The sequence below is a fragment of the Anabrus simplex genome, chromosome 2, assembly GCF_040414725.1.
Source record: "Anabrus simplex isolate iqAnaSimp1 chromosome 2, ASM4041472v1, whole genome shotgun sequence".
Classification (NCBI taxonomy): domain Eukaryota; kingdom Metazoa; phylum Arthropoda; class Insecta; order Orthoptera; family Tettigoniidae; genus Anabrus; species Anabrus simplex.
Window position 1 is genome coordinate 671,338,187 of NC_090266.1, and position 25,051 is coordinate 671,363,237.

The 25,051-nt window shown below is 40.2% G+C and overlaps 1 protein-coding gene across 4 annotated transcripts in view; it reads right to left on the reverse strand.

Moving 5' to 3' along the window:
• Positions 1-25,051, reverse strand: part of LOC136863022 (actin nucleation-promoting factor WASL) — a 227,098-nt gene that overhangs the window by 179,266 nt on the left and 22,781 nt on the right. Inside the window, exon 1 of one of the 4 annotated variants that reach the window (XM_067139335.2) lies at positions 2,828-2,851. The exons of the other annotated variants lie outside the window; for them this stretch is intronic. The gene's annotated coding sequence lies outside the window, so the exon portion shown is untranslated. Of the gene's footprint in view, positions 1-2,827; positions 2,852-25,051 lie in introns of those variants that run through there. 4 annotated transcript variants of the gene reach the window in all.

Below are 25,051 nucleotides of genomic sequence, written 5' to 3' on the forward strand. Positions count from 1 at the left end.
GTAGAAGATGGACATAAAAGGAGTAGATTTCCAGCAAAGTTTATTCCTGGAGTAAAAGGACAGTTTTTGGATGTAAAGACTCCAGAGGATATTTACGAACTGTTTGTGGACGATACTATATGTCAATATATTGCTGAGCAACGTAATATTTATGCGCAACAGAAAATTCGTGGGAAAACACTGGTGCACAAAATGAAACGGAGGAGTAGGGAAAAAGACTGGATACCTACAAATAAGGATGAAATAAAACTTTTATTCGGACTTTTGCTTCTTCAAGGGATTATCCACAAACCTACAATGGGGCATTATTTTTCTCGTAACAAGTTACTGGCCACGCCCATATTTTACGAGACCATGACGGAAAAGAGGTTTTTCCTTCTCTTGAAATTTCTCCATTTTTCTGACAATGAGGCCTACGATGGGCAGATGTCTCCTAAACTATACAAGGTAAAGCCAGTTTTCGATCACTTTGTGAAAATGTTTCAACAGGCTTACATCCCGGATGACCAGCTATCCATAGACGAAAGCCTTCTTCTATGGAAAGGTCGCCTTGGTTGGAAGGTATACATTCCAAAGAAAAGGTCCCGGTTCGGAATGGAATCTTACAAAATTTGCGAAGCAAAAACGGGTTACGTGTGGAATATGTTGTGGTACACGGGAAAATCAACAGAACTCAACAGTGAAGTCCATGGCATTGATCTATCACAGTCTTCCAAGCCGACGAGAATTGTGTGTACTCTGGCAGATAATCTACTGAAACAAGGATACCTGATAGGAATAGACAACTACTATAGCAGCCCTGAATTATACGACCTGCTAAATGACCTCGATACTAACGCAGTGGGTACAGTAAGAACCAACCGGAAAAATCTCCCTAAGGAACTTATGAGTAAAAAGCTGAAGAAAGGAGAGGTAACGGCTGCTTATCGAAAGAAACTCATGGTTCTAAAATGGAAGGACAAGAGAGATGTTTGCATGCTCAGTAGTATCCACGATGCTGAAATGCGAACTGTCCCTATCAGGGGAAAGGACGAAACTAAAGAAAAACCTGTAGTTTGCATAGACTACAATGATTCTATGGGGGGAGTTGACCTTTCTGATCAGTATGTCGTTACGTACTCCACAGCAAGGAAGCGAATGAAGAAATATTACCAGAAAATTTTCCGGCATCTTCTGGACCTCGTGGTATTCAATTCATTCATCATTTTCCGGCAACATGGAGGAAAATGCAATCACCTGCAGTTCAGAATTCACCTCATCGATAAAATCCTCGTAAAGTACACAGGTTCAACCCCCGCTGAAGCAATGCCTGTCCTTTCAGTTAGACCACTTCCCGCTGCTCCCACAGAAAGATTCAGCGGTAGGCATTTTCCTGATGTGAATCCACCATCGGGAAGAAGGCAGCATGGTGTGAAGAGGTGCGTGGTGTGTCTGGCGAAAAGAAAGAGACGTGAAACAATCTACAGGTGCAGTGACTGTGACGTCGCTCTCTGTGCAGCTCCGTGTTTCCGTGCTTATCACATGCAAGATGTGTAAAAACAGTGCGTGAGATGTAAACTGTGTGACTAGTGTAAATAATATGATTAGTGAAATCAGTCCTGATGTGTAAATTCATTTCGATAAAGAAGTAATTATTGTGAGAAGACGATTAGAACCAGGCTACCACTGTAAGTACTTACTCTCAACTTATTACTGCAATTGCAAACCCTGCATGAAATGTATTTTTCTCAACTGCGGTATTTATTTCAGAAATGGTAGATTAGTTAATGATAAAGTTTATTTGCAGTGTATAGGCTTTTAATTTTCCTGAAATTAATATGAAAATGTAGATATTCCGAAAAGAAATTTATATTTGTAATATACAGAAGTTAGTACGAGACTTAGGTCGTTTTTGCTCCAAAACTAAAACACCCGCAGATATTAACAAATAGGCAAAAAAATCACTTTCTGTATCAGAAATAGGATATACGTAGCATTTTATTATCAAGTATTTCAAAATTTGGAAGGTTTCTTGAATTTATTTGATTATTCTTCGAGTTACGAAAATTCGTCCCCACCAGAACGGAGTTACCGTATCGCGCGCTCCCCAGTTAACGGGTTAATGCCAACAGTTCAGGGGCAACAGTAGATAAAGTAGTAACAGCTTCCTGAGCAGAAAGTAGATGATGACTCAAAATAAAGGTAACTGCTACTATTCCATAGTGACCGATACACTATTTGTCAATATTATCAGCTTCTGTCCATGATTCCTGAACTAATTTGGGGCTGATGACCTAGATATAGGCCCCTTTAAACAACAAGCATCATCATCATCAGCAAGATTCTTGAACTAACATGTAATAATAGGAACACAGACCACCTGATTGGACTTACGTATCAGAAGGGGATATTTTGAAATCAAAAGTAAGCTGTCATTACTATATAATTGAATAACATTTTAATTTACTTTCTACCAAGTAAGTTAGCCGTGTGCACAGTTGTGAGCTTGCATTCGGCGATGATAGGATAGGAAAGGATTAGGAGTGGGAAGAAGGCAGCTATGGCCTGAATTAAGGTACAGCCACAGCATTTGCGTGGTGTGAAAATGGGAAACCACAGAATATCTTTAGGGCTGCTGACAGTGGGGGTTCAACCCTATCTTCCACGCAGAAATTCTGGCTAAATATTTCAACAAGCTTATAAGTTGTGAGGAACCTACAGAACTCCATTTGGACACCAACACCCCAATTAAAACACCGCCAGAGTACATCAATCCCCCCAAAATAAAGGAAGTTTATCAAGCACTGAATAAATTAAAAAACTACAAAGTACCAGGAGAAGATCAAACCTTTGTGGAAATCTGGAAATATGCAGGAAGATCAGCAAAAGTTGCCATCCATCAACAACTTGTCTCTACTGGATTAAAGAAGAACTACCAAGACACTGGACAACAGCTCTCATTCACCCACTGCACAACAAAAAGAGACAAAACGGACCCTAATAACTACAGGGGAATCTCGCTCTTAGGCATAACATACAAAATATTTTCAATAATCATCCTTAACAGGATAAGTTTACAACTTGAGAAAAAACTAGGAATATATCGAGAAGGTTTCAGACCCTGGAGGAGCTGTCCTGTTCAGATCATGGGTACTCTGTGGAGTCCATGTCATACCTCGTCACTGCCATCATCAAGGCGAAAGGGAGTGCTACATGCTACTATCCAGGTATCTCTAATTCAATTGCTCATCAGTGTATGTAAGGGCTTAAAGATGATGATGATAATGATAATGATTGTTGTTTAAAGGGGCCTAACATCTAGGTCATCAGCCCCTAATGGTACGAAATGTAATGACAACTTAAAAGTACAAAATTATCCACTGACTGGAATTCAAAACCTGAGGACGAAGAACGAATGGACGGATATGAATTTAAAACAATCAGTGGATCCGACCCGCAATACCCCACACTCCCAGTAACTAGCGTTAAACAATAGCATTACTGACCAGGGGCTGCTTCTAAAGCACAATACTGAATCGATGATGCTTGTAGTCTAAAGGGGTCTAAAATCCAGGTCATCGGCCCCTCATAATCGTACTTATCGCTAGGAAAGTAGAACCATGGTATTTCTCATGTTGTGGTGCTAATCAAAAGTAGCGTAGACTCACAGTATTCCACACATTATCGTACTACTCACAGGTAATGTAATGCGCACATGTAACAAAGACCTATGGCGTTTCTCACATTGCGGCACCATTTACAGGCAACACAAACCTATGGTGTTCCTCACATAGGTGTACTAACCACAGGGACTCATACTATCCCGTGGTGTTCCTCACATAGTGGGTACTAATCACAGGCAAGGCAAACCCATGGTGTCGCTCAGATACTGGTACTAATCACAGATACTGTAAAACCCATCCTGATTCACACACTGTCACTACTAATCACAAACCTATTGTGTACCTGCAGTAACTTAGTGGTACTACGCACAAGTAAAAGTGACCCATGGTACTAATTACAAGTATTCTCATGATTCTAATTCGATCATCCCTTTGTCGTCCCTTTTAGTCGCCTCTTATGATAGGCAGGGGATACCGTAGGTGTATTCTTTGTCGGCATGCCCCACCCACAGGGGGTTGTGTGTTTGGTCTGCGAGAGCTATTTTATTTCGCTCAAGTCCACCACGCAAGCCGGTTAGGACCCCCCTATCCACCACCTTGGACACCTCACGTGGGAGTATCACCTCTCCCCCTGCAACGCCAGCGTAGTATGTTTGTGGGGAGTTAAAGAAGGCAGGAGTAATCAATAAGCAGTATGAAGAGATAGCTAAAAACTAACCCCATGGCACTAGAGCCCTTGAAGGGCCTTGGCCTACCAAGCGACCGCTGCTCAGCCTGAAGACCTGCAGATTACGAGGTGTCGTGTGGTCAGCACGATGAATCCTCTCGGCCGTTATTCTTGGCTTTCTAGACCGGTGCCGCCATCTCACCGTCAGATAGCTCCTCAATTCTAATCACGTAGGCTGAGTGGACCTCGAACCAGCCCTCAAGTCCAGTTAAAAATCCCTGACCTGGCTGGGAATCGAACCCGGGGCCTCCGGGTAAGAGGCAGGCACGCTACCCCTACATCACGGGGCCGGCTGTAGAGATAGTTAGATATAAGAATAATATCCAAGTTGAGGTGGTAACTACTACTAGTGAAGTACTGAAATTCACCTATGATAAACACATTTTAAAAAATGCACAAGCTGAAAGCTAGAAAACCAGCTGGGATTGGTAAGATTTCTGGGGAAACATTACTGTTTACTGTCTGCATGAAGGGCACATACCATGTGAATGGAGAGTTGCTACAATAGCCCCTCATGTACAAAGCGTAGCATTCTTCCTGATAATAGTAAGACACATCTGCAAAAGTACTAACTGGTTTGATAGAAGGCAGTTCAGGATTAGGAAAGGTTATTCCAGTGAAGCACAACTTGCAGGATTCCAGCAAGATATAGCAGATATTTTAGATTCTGGTCAAGTGGACTGTATTGCTAGTGACCTATACAAGACTTTAGATAGGTTCGATCATGTGAGACTTCTGACAAATATTAGGGCGCTATTTGACTAGACAAAGAGTGATTGAATGGGTGGCTAAACTTCTAGAAAGCAGAACTCACAGAATTATAGTAGGCGAAGCATTGTCTGATCCTGCCATGAGTGGGGAGTCACACAAGGCAGTATTACTGGACATTCATGTCTTTTTTTTTTTGCTTTACGTCGCACCGACAGAGATAGGTCTTATGGCGACAATGTGACAGAAAAGAGCTAGGAGTGGGAAGGAAGCGGCCGTGGCCTTAATTAAGGTACAGCCCCAGCATTTGCTTGTTATGAAAACGGGAAACCATGGAAAACCATTTTCAGGGCTGCTGACAGTGGGGTTCGAACCTACTATCTCCCGAATACTGGATACTGGCCGCACTTAAGCGACTGCAGTTATCCAGCTCAGTTTTCATGTCTTCATAAGTGTATATATATGATTTGAGTAATTACAGGTAAGACTTTTTGCAGATGATGATGTTATACTGTATGTTAAAGTAAGTTAAAGGATTGTGAACGACTGGAAAATGACCTCGACAATGTGAGATGGACAGCAGCCAATGATATGATGGCAAATGGGATGAAAATTCAAATTGTTTCACCAAGAGGAAAAGTCCCCTCAGATTTAATAACAATGTTGTTGGGCTGGTAGTGCCTCATGGGGATTGGAAGTACCTAGGTGTTAACCCGTTCGGTGGGCGATGCGGCGAGATCCGCGGCTACAAGTCGCTTGCTCGGTGGGGAACGCGGTTATATCCGATGATTCAAATTATAATTTTTTTTCTCAGTTGCCTGCCTAAAGGGGTTTATTTCCTTTTCAGCAGCGTATTCTGGATTAGTCTGCCCTCTGATGTGAATTTTTTCAACTATGTTCTCCCAGTACCAATGTGTCAGCCAAGAGTTGCAACATAAAGAACGCAACTGACGTCCGGGCAAGAACGACCTAAGGCTTAATAGCTCCGCGCTGAAGCTTTAGCTCATCGCCTAATCGTCCCTTGGATGTAATAATATTGCTGTAGAAGGGGGTTTCTAGAGATTATGACACTGAACAGACCTCCCTTATGACATTTTAGAACTGTGACCTGATTTATTATACCGTCTTGAGTTCTTCCTTCACGACTGGAGTGTGTGTTTACCGCAAGTTACACAACATTTTATTATCATACGCGTCCGTAATACAGTCATATTTTATGATTTCCGTCCAAACTGCTGAGACCAGGGTTCTATTCGATCCTTTTTCTTACATTTTTCCGCTAAAATATCTATAACGAATTACCGGCCCCCACAGTTAGAGAAAGATGATTTACGGGTCATGATAAACGAAATGTTGGAATTTAGTTTGGAGAATTGTGATATTAGTGAAGTAAGTTCTGCCGAAGGGGAATTCGTAAGTGACAGGAATTTTCATGGAAAATGTACTGCAAGCTCGAATATACAGGGTTTGGGCGTAGCTGATGCGAATGTTCAGCAGTCGCAGAAGAGATGACACGTGTTCGATTCCAGTTCAAGTAGCGATCATGACAGTGACAGTTGTGACGATAATACCGATAACCATCCAACCAGTGCAAGTTCTCCGTCAACTTATACTGAAAATGGACAAAGAAATTCCCGCTTTCATCCAAATTTCCATCGTGATGTAAAGAGTGTTTTTCGGGGAAACAAAACTGAGTGAAATATTTTAATTACCTTTTTATGACGAGATATGCCAGAACATAGCTGAACAGACAAAAGATGCCGAGCAGGAAATCGCACATAAAAACCAGTTTAGTAAGACGAAAGGAAGGAATCGAGATCAAGACCGTGTCCGGGCAAATACGGACAAAATAAAGTTTCTTATCGCCATACTGTTGCCGCAGGGGATTGTACAGAAACCTAAATTAGGACACTATTTCTTGCAATCGCTTGTTCACTACGCCTATTTTCTATAAGCTGATGACACAGAAGAGATTTTTTCTCGCCAGATGAGTGGCCTGGCCGGCCTCCTGACCCCAACTTAGCAGGTTCGATTCTGGCTCAGACCGGTGGTATTTGAGGGTGCTCAAATACGTCGGCCTCTTGTAAGTAGACTTACTGGCATGCAAAAGAACTCCTGCGGGACTAATTTCCGGCACCTCAGTGTCTCCGAAAACTGTAAAAATAGTTAGTGGTACGTGAAGCCAATAACATTATTATTATTATTATTAGTATTATTATTATTATCAGATATTGCTCCACAGCTTTATACATATCTCTGACAATGAGGTGAATAATACACAACTTCCTCCAAAAATATACGAGATAAATCCAGTATTTGACCACCTGTTAGCAAAATTTTCGGAAGCTTATACCCCTGATGGCAAAATGTCAATTGATGAGAACCTCTTGCTATGGAAAGGGTGGCTAGGGTGGAAGGTTTACATAATAAGAAAACGATCGCGTTTCGGAATGGAATTATATAAATTATGCGAAGGCATAACATGACCTGCTTCATTGTGTATCATAATGAACAGCTGTGAGAGACGTAACACTGTGAAGACTGTAAATACTGTATTACCTGTATCGTAGTGTAATGTAGTCCATGTATGTCACTTATGAATTGTAGGGAGGCGATATAAACTTGATCCCTCGTAAGCGCTAATCAACATAACAGAAAATTTCAAGAGTGTTATAATCTATTCAATTGTACATCTTTTAAGTACATGTAAACTTTGTAAATCTACAATTTACATATACAGAAACATTTATTTACAGGCAGAGATTGATAGCAAACTGCCTAAAATATTCAGGTGAAAGTTACTGTATAAACAAAAACCAGAGCTTTGCTGTTAGGAAGAAGCAATCTCGATTTCACAGTGTGAAAGCACTTAGTACGTTTTTGCACAAAGTATTGAAAAATTAAAATAATCGAATTTTTCAACAATTAAATACATTATATTCAAGTAAATATTTCTCTGTTGGCCCTTCAATAGTTCATTTTAGTCTAAGATTGTTTTTAATCAGGTAATTAAATATTTTCTTTAATCAGAGAAATCGCTCCCCACCTGAGAGTGAGCTAGTGTGTACCGAGATCCCCGCTTAAGGGGTTAATAGAAGGATCTTCATCAGGGTAATCGCATTAACAAGGTTGTAAAATAAAGTTTTCTTCATATGGTTATGAGGGTTTTTTTTTTTTTTTTTTTTTTTTTTTTTTTTTTTTTTTACAATTGGCTTTACGTCACATTGACACAGATAGGTCTTATGGCAACAATAGGAGGGGGAAAGGCTTAGCAGTTGGAAGTAAGCAGCCGTGGCCTTAAGATACAGCCGCAACATTTGCCTGGTGTGAAAATTGGAAACCACAGAAGACCACCTTCAGGGCTGCCGACAGGGGGTTTGAACCCACTATCTCCCGAATGCAAGCTCGTAGCTGCGCGCCCCTAACTGAATGGCCACCTCACTTGTTATTTAGAGGTTTTAGTAAGGAAGGGAGAAAGAGCATGCAAGTCACTGGTAAGACCCCAATTAAGAGTATGACTCCAGTGTGTGGGACCTACGCTATGATTTCTTGATATGAGAACTGGAAAAGATACAAAGGAAAGCAGCAAGATTTGTTTCTGACGATTTTCAACAAAAGAGTATTGTTACGAGAATGTTGCAAACTCTGGGCTGGGAAGACTTGGGAGTAAGGAGACGAGCAACTCGACTAAGCAACATGCTCACAGCTGTCAGTGGAGAGATGGCATGGAATGGTATTAGTAGACAAATAAGCTTGAGTGGAGCTTTTAAAGGAAGGTAAGATAATACATATAAATTTGGAATTCAAGGAGGTCAAATTAGGGCTAATATACTCGTACATTTATATAGGAAGAGGAATCATTTTATCAAAGGAAATGTTTGGTAAATTTCCAAATCCTTTGGAATCATTTAAGAAAAACTAGGTAAACAACTGATATGGAATCTGCCACCAGGCCAACAGTCTTAAATGCAGATCAATGATGAGTGATTGACTGATGGAAAATATTAATGTTCAAACAAGAAATGTATCCAAATTCTAATACTACAATCAAAGGCAACACTTCATTCCTGACTAATATACTTACTGCACAACTTTTACTTGATCAATAACTGAAATTTATTCAGTGTACTTGATAATTTAATCAACACAGGATACACTCATACACAACACACTGTGTTTTTCTTTCTACAATGATAACAGAATAATCTTTGTTCTCTACATCCCTTCAATAATTTGTGAAATTCATTTCATTTCTCACTTGTGTCCACGAGAGATATTTCCCGCTCATCTCAGAACTTTTGTCTTATTTCAAGACCATCCGGTTTTCACGGTCATATAGCAGACACTCCAGATGTAGTATTAACTAGCTGATGTACCCGTGCTTCGCTACGGAATTCTACAATGTATACAGAATTCTAGGTTAGGTAGTGTACCGGTACACATTGTGAGCAAGACTGTATGAAATAGCATAGCTCTTAACGTTATCCTAGAAACACAACGGGGAAGTCACCAAACATCTTTTCTCATATGAAGACTGAGTTAGGGAATTTTCACTGTAATGGTAGACCCGCTTGCATACCATCAGTCACAATCAGGTTGGGGAGCTTTCATTATAATGGTAGACACTCACTCTTCACCTGCCTTTTTACATCCTCAAAAAGACTGTCTTAGTGGTTTACCCAACTGAAATGAACATACATTACAATGACGTCAGTAGGTAGGGCGCGATTAAAAGCAATGCTCTCATATGAAATACTCGATCAAATGGAAAATCACACATTTTCTCACTTGACTAAGCTGCCAATCTAACAGCCCAAATTTCCAGAGCTGGAATGACGAAGCCGCAGACTGCCGTGAGCCGTGAACACTCTTCATCCGTTTACGGCGGGGGGGGTTCGAATAGTGGTGACTCCCAGGGTAAAAACTAAGCTCTTTTACTGATCTGTTTCCAAGGAGTACGCGATAAGTCGGAAAGTATCAATTCACTATACTGGCGGCGGAAAAATCTATCTGACTTGAAGGCAAATTTTCCCTCCAAGCCAGAGGAGAAACCCCTCTTCACTGCTAATTTGGAATAAAATGAATGTAGAATTTAATAAAAATGAAGAGCAAGAAGCTTTTATTAAGAAACGTCTCTTTTCAGGGTTGAATTTTGAGTTATTTAGTGAATTGTCGAGCTATAGTTTGGAATAGTCCTAATTGTTATTCTAGACCAGGCCATACTACTACTACTATACTAAGTGAGCCTTTGCTTTAAGTATGCCCACTGCTCATTCAAAACAGCGTGTCAGAATAGGGATCGAATACTAAGAATACTAAGATGAACCAGTGTGTTACTAAGATGAACCAGCCTAGCTGTATCAGAAAATGTATGAACCAGAGGAATGGCATGCTAAAGAAGAACGCTAATTCCCCGGCTATTTCCTGCCAATATTCAGTCAGGCTATTATACTCGGTACACAGCAGTAATCCCATCTATCGGAGTTGAGAGGCAGCATAAGAGACAAAGAACATCACAACAAACAATGGTCAATATAATGTTATTGTTGAACAATGTTATGCGCTTTCGATATTGTAGGCCTTCACATTTAGTTTTCTTCCGACTCTAAAATACCACTCTTATCATAGTCGGTACGTTAAAACTGAATAAAACATAAATGACCAGAAATTGTATTCTCTAAAACTTTTGTTATGTAGTACTTTTCGATAGGACCAATAACATAGGTATTTAAAAATTACATTTTAGGCGCCTTCCCCTAAGCTACAATTTCATCCAGGGTGAATAAAATTGTTTATAGCTTGGACTGTAGTTTCTTATTCCCCGACTTATACGGATTTTCATTAAATTCTGTTAACCCATTTTCTCGTGGCTAGGCGTTGGTATGGACTTAGCAACAAAAATACAAATTCATGAATATCTGTGTTATCATAGCTGGTACGGTGAAAAGGTGTAAGACATAAATGGTTGGAAATTTAATTCTATATATCTTTGGTGATGTATATTTATCAATACGACCACTAATAATATAAATATTTGAGTATTACATTTTAGGCCTTCCACTAAACTACCATTTCACTCAGCGTGAAATAAATTATTTATAGCCTAGATTATATTGGATCATTCTCCAACTTTGCATACCAATTTTCAAGCAGGGTAGATATTTAAGAAACAAGTTTTAGGCCTTCCCCTAAACTACCATTTCACTCAGCATGAAAAAAATCATTTATAGCCTAGATTGTAGCAACTTATTCCTTGACTTTGCATACCGATTTTCATTAAATTCTCTTAAACCGTTTTCTAGGAATGCTTGTACATACAGACAGGCAGACAGAAATTACGGAAAAGTAAAAAGAACATTTTCTTGTTACTGTGGACATGACCGATACAGAAATACCATTCTTTTCAAATTCTGAGCAATGTACAGACAAAACTTATTTTATATATATAGATAATAATACAGTGATAGTTTACGTCCCACTAGCTACTTCTACAGTTTGTGGAGAAACCGAGGTGAAGGAATTTTGTCCTGCAGGAGTTCTTTTAGTGCCAGTACACGTATTGACACGAGGCTACTGTATTTGAGCACCTTCAAACACCACCATACCATGATCAAATCTGCCAAGTTAGGCGAAACACTCCAGATGTAAGTTTTTATTTCATTTTAAGGCTTTGATTTTTTTCCAGATCAAGATTTTCATTCAGGTTTCTTGTAACGATACATGAAATTTTGGCAGATGTGAACTTATTTCTTCACAACTTCAGTTTCAACTAGTTCAACCTGGAAGCTTCTGAATTTGACTGTCGACTCTACTCTGTTGTATTCTAGCTAAGAACTATGATTTTTCTTCTTTGTATTTCTACAACAATTTTGCAAAATAGGGTCCAATTTTAATAGCACTTGTTTCAAATTACACTGAGTCTTCAAACTTGATGCAGTGAATCAATGCTCACTGACGTTCATTCCTGTAATTTTAATCCTCATTCATTTGGAGCTCCTTGAATTAATAGATTAACAATAGTTTAAAGAAGTGTGGTTATGGAGAGGATCTCTGAATGATTCCATTACAGTTCTCTGTTTTTTAAATTATTTTCACTGTCTTTAATATTTATCCTCCTCATTCCAATCTATGTTTAGGTCTTTCATATACTGCTATCTCCACTGTTCAGTCATTTTTTTTTTTTTTCTCAATTTGCTATAAGTCAAACCTACACAGATAGGTCTCATGGCAACGATGGGATAGGAAACAATGATATTAGGGCATCAAATGTGAAGTCCTTCCTTCTTTCATGACTCCCTTTTGCTTTATTCTTCAAGTGATTGATCGTTCATGGTTCTCTCTCATTTTTTATGACCATCTTCACAATTTCCCTTGTTGATATGTACCGATGACCATGCAGTTTAACAACTTAAGACAATCATGACAAAAACCATCTCCAGTTAACACAATTGAACGCTATTTCTATGTTAGCAATACTTGATATGGACTAAGAAACGAAAGTCTAAATTCATCAATTCTATTATCAAAGTAAGTAAAACTCTACAAGACATAAATGATCGGAAATTGTATTCTTTATAACTTTTGTTACTTAGTACTTTTTGATAAGACCAAGAATGTAGGTATTTAAAAATTAAATTTTATGTGCCTTCCCCTAAACTGCCATTATTTATAGCCAAGACTGTAGTGCCTTATTCCTCAACTTTATATACGGATTTTCATTAAATTCTGTCCACTTATTTTCTCATGGTTCAGCCTTGATATGTACTTAGCAATAAATATCGACATTCATGAATATCTCTGTTATCACAGCCGGTAGGGAAAAAGTGTATGAAACACAAATGATTGGACATTAAATTCTCTAGAACTATAGTTATGTAGTATTTATCAATAAGACCACTAATATGCATTAATAAGAAATGAAAATGAAGGTCCACCTATTCAATACCATTTAATATGATGTCAAATCACTTATACAATGGGACCGGTTTCAACCCCATTATGGGTCATCTTCAGCCATGGATTAAAAATTGACAAAAAATAGTGCAAATACAATCAAGTTAACACTTTAGAAAGATTATGTACATATTACAAATTATTTTACAAAAGAGGCAAAAAAATTCTCAGTCTACAACACTGTAATTAGTGAATCTAATGTCCAATAGTTGAATTTTGTCATATATAACATTGCCACTGTTATTAATCTAAAATTCCTAATAAATAAAAAAAACCTGTACATGTACAATTAAAAATATTAAAATTGGACCTGAACTGTTACACACACAATATTAAAATTGGAGCTGAGCTCTTACACTGGTGTTGAAGATTAAAATAACCATCTTGTGTGCTTACTTGGTAAAAGTCTGTCTTGTTGAGTAACATGTATCGATGAGAGTTGTGTCAAATGCAACACTGTTGTGTTAAAACAAGTATACACACAATGAGTGGAAGTGAATAAAAACTAGTTGAAGCTAAGGATTAAACATTTTTAAAGATGTATCTCTGTTTCATGCAAATAAGAAGAATAGGACCTACTAGTACACCTAGATGTATCTTGCTTTTTTCTGGTTGTGATTAAAGTGTGAATTCTACTTATTTTGTTTAGATGCATCTTAATTTTTAAAAGACAGTGGTGGGCATGCTAGCTTTTTCCTCGCTGCTTGTCAGTTCTCAACATAGCAACGTTCATGCCGGTTAAACAAGAGAAAACACAGTGTTCGAAAAGATGTGAGCAAATGTAATGGTCATCTGTTTCATTCGAACTGTCCACTGAAGTTTCGCTCAGTTTCTGAAGATCTTTTGTCTCTTTTTTAATTTCAATTTCCTGCAATTTCAAGCGTTCGACAGTAACGCTTGCTTACTTGACGATTCGGGATATGGAATATCACCATGTCTTATCACTCAGTCTAAGCCAGCACGAAATGCTATTAAATGCAGTTTCAAATTGACTCATGCCAGAGAGAAAGAGAGTAATAGTGGAAAGAATCTTTGGTCATTTAAAATAAAGGTTTCCGATCTTTGGTAATTGTGTCCTAGTTGCCCTGGAAAGAATCCCCGAAGTAATTGTCACGTGTGCCGTGCTACACAACATTGCTAAGCACTTGAATGACCCATTTGAGGATGACTTGGAAGACAAAGAAGAAGCAGAGGACGAGAATGATTATATTGTACATTTTGATATCATTCTTGGTAGTTGTAATGGTCATCTGTTTCATTCGAACTGTCCACTGAAGTTTCGCTCAGTTTCTGAAGATCTTTTGTCTCTTTTTTAATTTCAATTTCCTGCAATTTCAACTGCTGAAGTAACACAAGCCTTTGCAGCTGAGGAAGTGACAAATACACTGACTGACAGAGCAAATGCAACACCAAGAAGGAGTGGTCAGAACTTTATGCCAATTGCAGGGTGGACTGACGTCACTGAGGTATGCTCATGATGTGAAATGCGCCGCTGTGCTGCGCACGTAGCGAACCATAAATGGGACACGGCGTTGGCGAATGGCCCACTTCGTACCGTGATTTCTCAGCCGACAGTCATTATAGAACGTGTTGTCGTGTGCCACAGGACACGTGTATAGCTAAGAATGCCAGGCCGCCGTCAACGGAGGCATTTCCAGCAGACAGACGACTTTACGAGGGGTATGGTGATCGGGCTGAGAAGGGCAGGTTGGTCGCTTCGTCAAATCGCAGCCGATACCCATAGGGATGTGTCCACGGTGCAGCGCCTGTGGCGAAGATGGTTGGCGCAGGGACATGTGGCACGTGCGAGGGGTCCAGGCGCAGCCCGAGTGACGTCAGCACGCGAGGATCGGCGCATCCGCCGCCAAGCGGTGGCAGCCCCGCACGCCACGAAAACCGCCATTCTTCAGCATGTGCAAGACACCCTGGCTGTTCCAATATCGACCAGAACAATTTCCTGTCGATTGGTTGAAGGAGGCCTGCACTCCCGGCATCCGCTCAGAAGACTACCATTGACTCCACACCATAGACGTGCACGCCTGGCATGGTGCCGGGCTAGAGCGACTTGGATGAGGGAATAGCGGAACGTCGTGTTCTCCGATGAGTCACGCTTCTGTTCTGTCAGTGATAGTCACCGCAGACGAGTGTGGCGTCGACGTGGAGAAAGGTCAAATCCGGCAGTAACTGTGGAGCGCCCTACCGCTAGACAACGCGGCATCATGGTTTGGGGCGCTATTGCGTATGATTCCACGTCACCTCTAGTGCGTATTCAAGGCACGTTAAATGCCCACCGCTACGTGCAGCATGTGCTGCGGCCGGTGGCACTCCCGTATCTTCAGGGGCTGCCCAATGCTCTGTTTCAGCAGGATAATGCCCGCCCACACACTGCTCGCATCTCCCAACAGGCTCTACGAGGTGTACAGATGCTTCCGTGGCCAGCGTACTCTCCGGATCTCTCACCAATCGAACACGTGTGGGATCTCATTGGACGCCGTTTGCAAACTCTGCCCCAGCCTCGTACGGACGACCAACTGTGGCAAATGGTTGACAGAGAATGGAGAACCATCCCTCAGGACACCATCCGCACTCTTATTGAATCTGTACCTCGACGTGTTTCTGCGTGCATCGCCGCTCGCGGTGGTCCTACATCCTACTGAGTCGATGCCGTGCGCATTGTGTAACCTACATATCGGTTTGAAATAAACATCAATTATTCGTCCGTGCCGTCTCTGTTTTTTTCCCCAACTTTCATCCCTTTCGAACCACTCCTTCTTGGTGTTGCATTTGCTCTGTCAGTCAGTGTATTTTGTTTTGTCTGTTTCATTGGACATCAGCTTTTTTCACACCAGGTCTATCATATGAGTTTATTGTAGGTGTGGTTTTGGATGTTGCTATGGTTGGTTGTATTCACTGATAAATTACCAACACTTTTGCCTGTTTGCATTACCAGGACTGATCACTTCGGTTGCTGAGTCTTGTTTGGCACCTAATGAAGCACTTCCTGGCACTTTGTTGAACACAGGGTTTTCTTCTTTGGAAAGTAATGACAAAAGGTCTTTTTCCCAGTCCTTTACCTTAATTGGTTTCAGTGTTCTCCCTAGGACCTTTTTAATGGGCGCACCGCCCTGCCACTTTTACAGACTGCCCGGCTAACATAACCTAGATATGTGCAGTTACATAATATAAATGCATGATTGAATAAATGGCTGTTCCAAATTAAAACGTAAATACTGGAAAACAGTTTATTTAAATGACAATTCTTCATTATTGTCAGTGTAACTGCATCAGTTTTAACTTGACTATCATGTTGTGTTGTGCGCTAAAGATGTCTGGAGTAGTGTGGAATCGCAAGTGAGCACTCGATTCTGCACGACTTTTCAAACCTGTATGGTACTCCACAGCAACTGGGTGGTAAGCCCCAGTGTTACATGATTCTAAACGAGCTGTGGAACACTAGAAGTTCAAAATACTTTTATGTCTTGTTCGTGATAACACTAAAATAGTTCAATTATGTAGTTAATGTTTACTTGCCTGATAATACTGTTAATGCCCAGAGGGGAATACATTTGAACTTTATCATATTTATTTTTTACGTTGTTTACCCCGCTTGGCTACTCATTCCTGCCACCCAGATGACGAACATTTCTGGGAAAAAACTGGGTTTATTGCTGGTTGCCTTTATGTCCGTTTTCTTCTTTACCTGGCTATTCATATTTATGAATAGTTTATTCAACTGAGCAATATACTAACGTTTTTACCCACTGGATGGGCGTATTGCTCCGCAATACTATCCCATACATTATTTTTTTCTTGCGCTAACTTAGGTACTCTAGATTTTTCAAGAACATCAATATGTTTGGATAATATTTTAACAAATATTCCATAGTTTTTATCACAACCTTCACCTTCACTGGAGGACATGCTGCAGTTGTGAATTTGCGTGCTGTGTGTTATCCCAGCCATATGAACTATCAACTACCAGCTGTGCTGTATTATATGACAGGGACAGAGGAAAGAGGGACGGTGAAGTGTTGTTGACAGGTCGCAAGCGGAAACCAAGGTGTATCTTACTTCTTTTCCAACTAACTAGATTTAGCTTAGGTTTACTCACTTCAAAATTAGTTGTTGTTAAGCCTAGGCATTACATTCTACTAGGGAGATTTTACCTTTAATTCACTTCACCCAATGAGTAGACTTGAGATGGTTCGACTGAGTTATATTATAGAAAGGACCTTACAAAACCAAAAGGACTGGAGTCAAAATCATAACTGCCCAGCTGTTTGTCAAAAAGTTTCGTGCTGAGCAAATAAATCTGAAAAGAAAAAACTGGAGTTTCTTATTAATATGAATGTTTGTCAGTATGGATCATGATGAAGTTTATATCATATGAGGACCACCAATATATAGACATTTGAGAATTAAATGTTAGGCCTTTCCCTGAACTACCATTTCACTAAACGTGAATAAAATTGAAGCGATGCACCGAAAAGGGATGTAACTGATAATTTTACCGAAAGTGAGGTTTCATCAGAATAAGGATCTACATGGAAGTTCCTGCATAGTGGCATAGCCATGTGGAAGAATTCGGAACTTGTTGCTGTGCTAGTGGGTGGAGAACTTCTGTCTCGCGAGGTAAAGGGATCTAACTCCAGTCGAAGATGGCATTTTTCGCAATTAACTCATAATAGAGATTTTGGTGGTTAGATCCCTATTTGACGCATCACTTCAATTATTTTAAGCCTAGATCGTAGTGTCTCATTCCCTGACTTTACATGCCGATTTTCATGAAATTGTCTTCAGCCATTTTCTCATGATACGCGTACGTACACGTACATACAATACATACAGAGATGAGAGAAAATTAAAATATGCAATTCCTTGTTACTGTGGACATAACCGATACAGAAATATCACTTTTTAAATTCTGAGCAATACAGAAAAAACTCCTATTTTATACATATATATTGCAAGATATATTCTAATTTTAATAGCACTTGTTTCAAATTACAGGGAGAAATCTTCAGACCTGATACAGTGAATCAATGCCCACTGATATTCATTCCTGTAATTTTAATTCTCATTCATTTGGGGCTCCTTGAATTAGTAAATTAAAAATATTTCAAAGAAGTGTGGTTATGGAGAGGATCCCTGACAGAGTCCTTTCCAGATCTCTGGCTTCTTTATTTTTTTCAGTGTCATTAATATTTATGTTCCTCATTCCAATCTATGTTTAGGTCTTTCATACACAGCTATCTCCACCGTACACAGTAATATTTTCCCAATTTCCTATATTTCATACTTACACAGATCTTATGGAAACAATGGGATAGGAAACAGCTAGGAGTGGGAAGGAAGCAACCGTAGCCTTAATTAAATTATTTGATTCATTTTCCTTTAATTCCCACATGGAGCATAGGATGGACAAAATTTCTCCAGCCTGTTCTATCTACTGGAATGCATTTACCTCCCTCCATGTCTTGTTGACTCCAGCCACCGATCTATCATTCTCTTCCAGATGATCAACAGTCTGCCTTGCCTGTGACAACCTTGCGGATTCCATTTCAATGCCTGCCTGTGATACTTTCTTGTGGTCTTGTCAGGATGTGGCCGATCCACCTCTATTTTCTCTTCATTATCTGTTGCTATACAGGACTTTGACTTGAGGCCTCCCATATAGTTTTGTTTGAGATGGTCTTTGGCCACCATATTCTCAGAATGTACCTCAAGCAACAATTTATAAGAGTCTGTAACCTTGCATTTAATGTGTTTGGTCACTTTCCAGGTCTCACTTCCATACAGTAAAACAGATTTAACGTTTGAACTGATTTTTTTTTTTTGCTAGTTGCTTTACATCGCACCAACACAGATAGGTCTCATGGCGACGGTGGGATAGGAAAGGACTAGGAGTGGGAAGGAAGCGGCTGTGGCCTTAATTAAAGTACAGCCCCAGCATTTGCCTGGTGTGAAAATGGGAAACCACGGAAAACCACCTTCAGGGCTGCCAACAGTGGGGCTCAAACAAACTATCTCTCGGATACAAGCTCACAGCTGCAAGCTCCTAACCGCACGGCCAACTCGCCCGGTGAACTGAATATTCGTAGCCTCATTTTTATTATACGAGTCACCACATTTCTAAAAGCACCTCCATTCTGGCTGAACATGCTTCCTAAGTAATAACATTCCTGTACCCTTTCTATATCCATTCCATCTAGTCATGCTAGAATTGTTGTGATGGTCTATGCTCATTTCCTTAGCCTTTTTCTTATTTATCTTTAAGCCTACTTCTTTAGCATCTATTTTTAAGCAAGTAAACTTTTGTCCTCATCCCAAGGTAGTGCAGCTCTTTTTAGGCACACCCCCAATGGCAGTGAGCTGCATATATAGTACCATTTTACCCGCATACCAACCCTCCTGCCATTCTTACGTTTCTGACAGTACCAGAAATCAACCCAGGCCTCTGAGGATGGCAGCTAATTGTGTCAACAGTTGCACAACAGAGGTAGACTTTTTTTTTAAGTTGTTCAGTATGATTTCCATGCCCCAAAAACATTCTGCAAGATGACGGAGGTCATCCATATAATCCTGTGCTTCCAATCGGTTATTTAATCTTCAGTGAATGACCCACTTTCTATTCGTTGCCTCTGTCAACATACAATCCAATGTAATGATAAACAAGACTGGCAACAGGAGACATTCTAGTCTTACTCCAGATTTCACAGCAAAAGGTTCAGATAGCTTCCGTTTATGTTCTGCTTGACAAGTACGTCCATCGTACATAGCCTGTGTAAGGCGGACTATCTTTTGTGGGATTCCGAATTTTTCCATAGCCCTCAAAATTTTCCTCTGGTTAACAGAATCAAAGGCCATTTCAAAATCAGTGTAAAATACATACAAAGATATCTGATACTCAGCAAATTGTTCAATGGTTAACCTTACTGTCATAGGTTATGATTTTCTTTTCTGTGTTGACGAATAACTAATACAATAGGACTTGAGGGATGTTCCACGATTCAGCACAATGTAAAATGTTTGAAATTTATTAAGCGAAGCCCCTTGTTACTAGTCCAAGTCAAGGCTTGGAAGTGGAGGCCTCGCCCACACATGCTAGAGAGGCATCCATGGTTCCTCCACATGGGTGATACGGTGGTTCAGGTGAAGTGGGGCCGGTGATTGACAGGAAGCCTCACTGCGGGGTGCTGGAACCAACACATCACTTTGCTCTACGTAGCCTGGACGAGCCGCAGGTTGGGAAAAGGGCGATCCCAACCTAGGGGGAAAGTCATGGCTGTGAACTAAGTCATGATAATGCCAAGTGGAGACCACGTGAGTAGGCCTAGGTTTGGGCCAGGGGCGGACCGCTGGATGGACGACTGAGGGGCGTGGTCTCTGCTAAGTAGAGCCTGAGTTGCGGGAGGACAATGCCTGGCTGTATGCCTCACCACGGATGGTGAGAACAACGCTCAGGACCCGAGAAGGGGCAAAAACCCTATGATTGACTGAAATATGAATGCTTATAAAGAACCAATTTCAAAAGTTTCGATATCAAGAGAAGCCAAGGAAGCTCCAGTAGAGCAGATCCAGAAGCAAGCCCAAGATGAAAAAATGGAGACAGAAGTCTCAATAAGACAGGCTGTCACCGACTCAAAACAAGAAATGGCAACAGAAGCTCCATTAGAGCAGACTGCTGTCAGAATCAATCAGCACGATACCAAACTTCTAACATAAGAGTGGAGAGTGCTGAATGGCACTTCAATCGATAAGACAGGAAGGACAGTCGTTTTAGCCCTTGGTGAAAGAGACTTTGAAGAGCTCAAAAAGAGAAGCCTTAAGGCTAAGCTCGGACTTGGGCAGATCAAGTTTCAAGTCGTCAAGGGAAAAACGAAACTCAATGTTGATAAAGATGGACTGAAGGTCCTTCAGGCCAATCTTCAGCAAAAAAAAAGCAGCTGTGGCCAATTACTCCAGGAAGTTCAAGGCAGAGGCTATTGACGTGGCCCTTATTCAAGAGCCATGGGTAGTCAAGGGCAGAATAGCAGGACTGGCAGAATCTGGAGGTAAGCTGAAGTACGATACAACATCGGAAATACCCAGAACATGTCTTCTTGTGAACAGGAAATTAAAATGTCTTATGTTGCATGAACACTGTTCACGGGACTTAACCGTGGCCAAGATTACTTGGAAATAGGGAGGGACCCATAGAAATAAACATAGGCTCTGCAAACCTCCCCATATGACTCAACTAATCTGCCCCCATCAGAAGTTGAGAACCTAATTTGCAATGCAAAGAGGAAAGACAAACACCTAGTCCTTGGAGCAGATGCAAATTTACACCACACGGCATGGGGCAGCACAAACTGCAATGCAAGAGGTGAGTCTTTACTAGAGTTTATTATTGGAACTGAGCTGACGATACTAAACCTAGGAAACAAGCCTACATTTATAAATAAAAATCGTAGGGAGGTAACAGACGTTACACTAAGCATTACGCATATTGCAAAATTTATTAAAGACTGGAAGGTGCTGGAGGAACCATCATTGGTAGACCACCAGCACATCCAATTTGCAATAGATGCGAGACTATGTGGGATTGAGATGTACAGAGACCCAAAAAGAACTAACTGGGACAGATACAGAGAAGTTCTAGGGAAGGCTGTACAAAAAATCCCAACTAACGTGAGAGGACAAAGATTCGAATGAGGCAGTGTAACTATTAGAAGAGGCCATTATAGACTCATTCCATGAAAACTCTCTTCTCAAAGAAAAGAAAAACACCAAAAAAGTAAGGTGGTGGAACAACAAACTAGCCAAAATGAAAAAAGAGGTTAGGATGTTGTATAGAATATAATCTAGAAATCGTATGTGGGACGTATATCACAGGAAACTCACCGATTATAACCTAGAAATACGGAAAGCTAAAAGAAAATCTTTGAGACTGTTCTGTGTGAAAGTGGAATCACACACTGAAACAGCAAGTCTCAAGAAGGTTCTGAGAGCAACCCATATAAATCAAGTGGGGACACTGGAGAAACCAGATGGGTCACTTACTCAGGGGGGGAGGGACACGCTGGAGATACTAATGGCATGTAACTTTCCTGAGGATGAGAGATGACAGAAGAAGAAACGGTTGGAACAGAGACCAGAGCTCGAAGAACAGACTGGAACTGTGCCAACAGAATAATAAAACATAACCATGTAAAATGGGCAATCGACACGTTTCATCCTATAAAGGCTCCGGGGCCAGATGAGATACTTCTGATACTCCTACAGGAAGGACGGGAGATACTCGTCAATGCCCTAACGGACCTTTTCAGAGCTAGTCTAGCTTTAGGGTACGTGCCGAAATCATGGTCTGAAGCAAAAGCAGTATTCATACCTAAAACTGGAAGGGCAAATTATGTCCAAGCAAAAGCATACAGACCATTAACTTCCTTCATGCTGAAAACAATGGAGAAAATTCTGGATAAATATATCAGAAGAACGGTGCAACTGAACTCAACGTTACATGAAAATCAGTTTGCATATAGACCTGGCAGATCCATTGAAGTAGCACTCCACCAGTCGGTTTGTAAACTAGAGGAAATCCTACAATATAAAGAAATTGCACTGGCAGCATTTCTATATACAGAAGGAGTCTTCAGCAATACAACCTATGACTATGATCAAAGCATTGGAAAAGAGCAAGCTGAGTAAAACAGTCGTCAAATGGATTAAATCCATGTCAGACGGAAGGAAGATAAAAGCAACCCTGTTTGAAGAAACGGTGACGGTTAGGGCCAACCGAGGCTGTGCTCAGGGAGGAGTTCATTCTCCTCTGCTGTGGAACCTCGTGGTGAACAAAATCATAGCTATGCTCAACGAACAAGGTCTTTATACACAAGGATACGCAGATGTCCTAGTGATTGTGGTACGAGGTAAGGTGATGTTATCCAGGACCTCATGCAAAGATCACTTAACCTTGTGGAGAAATGGTGTCGGGAAGAACAACTATCAGTCAACCCGAACAAGATAACCCTGGTCCCTTTTACAAGAAGGAGGAAATTAGAGGGAATGAGATCACTAAAGCTCTTTGGGCAAGATATATATATGAAGAAGAGGCACTGCACCTAGGTATCGTGTTAGATAAAAATCTAACCTGGAGTTCGCTACTGCCTCTGCAGCATAGTTACAAAACGAGACTCAGAGCCAACAGAAGGGCGGTTAATAACACAACGATAGATAACAAGTAACAACGTACTACAAACACGGAACATTATTCCAGAATCTACCAGCATTCTCGACAAAGGTCTCTGACAATATTTCCTACCTGTACAAAGGGCCACTTCTTCTACAATGTTTCAACTGATGTTTCAGTTTTGCCTTTCCATATATCTACCTTTGAATGTTTTAATACCTTCATGCTTACGACTTTAATAGAGGCCTTGAACATATTGTGTACATGGCATACGTTTTTGTGCTTATGTTTACACCCTCATTTTGTTGGCAATATATGCTTTATCACATTGGTGAATCCACAAACATTTCTATTTGGACCATTTTAATTAGAACTACGTATTTTTAATGGAGGAAGTTTTAAGTCTCTGACAAGATAGTTTTAGTATGATCATTGACAGTGTTCCATTAACATGTTTTTATTAATGTATCAATATTCACATTGTATGTACCAAATTTCAGTAACTAGCTAATCTTTTAGCTTCTATTTGTATTATTATATGTACTTTAGGCTGAAGATGCCCTAAATTAAGGGCAAAACATGTCCCAAATAAGTGTTATTGTGTTTATGTAACCACTTGAAGTGGAAATAAAATATTGAATAGGTGGATTAGTGAACACCTTTATTATTTTTTAATCATATTACCTACTCGACAAGCCCATCACCGTCATTATGCAATAGCGTGACTTATGTGTAATATTCAATACAAAATTACAATTCAAGAAACACACAGAAGCACATAAAACCAAGGCAATGAAATTACTAGGACTTCTCTACCGCTTCACAGAAATTTCTGATCCTACTGCTCTTCGTCACTTCTTCCTCACGATCATTCAACCTCTCTTGAACTCCTGCTCCCTGATTTGGACAACAGCCCCCCCTCCAATATTAACCAGTTAGACAGAGCAGTGTCCTCCTTTGCTGCAACTGTTAGGAACAGAAACCCCAAGCTCAGCAGGTATTAGGGTCAATAAATGTGTCACCGCTGCACATCAGGCGACAGGTAGCTGACCTGAGTTTCCCCCACAGGGTCTTAAACGGGCATTACTGCTCGGAACATCTTGTCTCACACTTCTCTCTCCGTGTTCCTTCACGCTCCACCAGAAACAAAGACCTTCTCCACATTCCCCATACACAGCACTCAATACTTCAATGATCTTTCCTAAGGCACCTCCCAACTCTCTTTAACAATATTAATAGGAGACAAGAGCTTAATATAGCATCAAGTAAAAGTATATTTGAGAGGTGTGTAAACAGTTCCTTAAGGCTAAGTTGATTGTGAAGTGGTTATACCGCCATTTTGACCCACGACGACTTGGCTATGAACATGGACATTCTCATGGTTTTCAATTTGAACAGTTGTTATTAGTAGGCTGTGTACCTGATCTTGTTATCTCTTGTTAGGTTTGGTATATTTTACCATGAAAGTTTAAACTTGTTAATTAGTCTGTTGACAGTACAAGTGAAATTTGCTCAGTGTAGCAGTATCTTGTGCTTCGTGAATAAATAAATAAATAAATAAATAAATAAATAAATAAATAAATAAATAAATAAATAAATTGGTCATCAGCAAGATTTTGTTTGAACATCCATGAAAGTTGAGATTAAAAGAACAGCTAATTAAAGCAAGAAGTCGCCTTATTATCTACTTTGCAAGAGTTTGATTGTTGTCACAAGAACACTGGAATATGATCATCGCGCTTCTCTATATCATTAAACCCAAATTCTGCCACCTGTGAACAAAAATTCAGGCTTCCTAACTAAATATTTTGCTTTTTGCTTCCTAACATGGAAAATCAAAATATTTCATTTAATTGCGGTGACAGGTCAGAGAAATGTTAACAGTGTGTA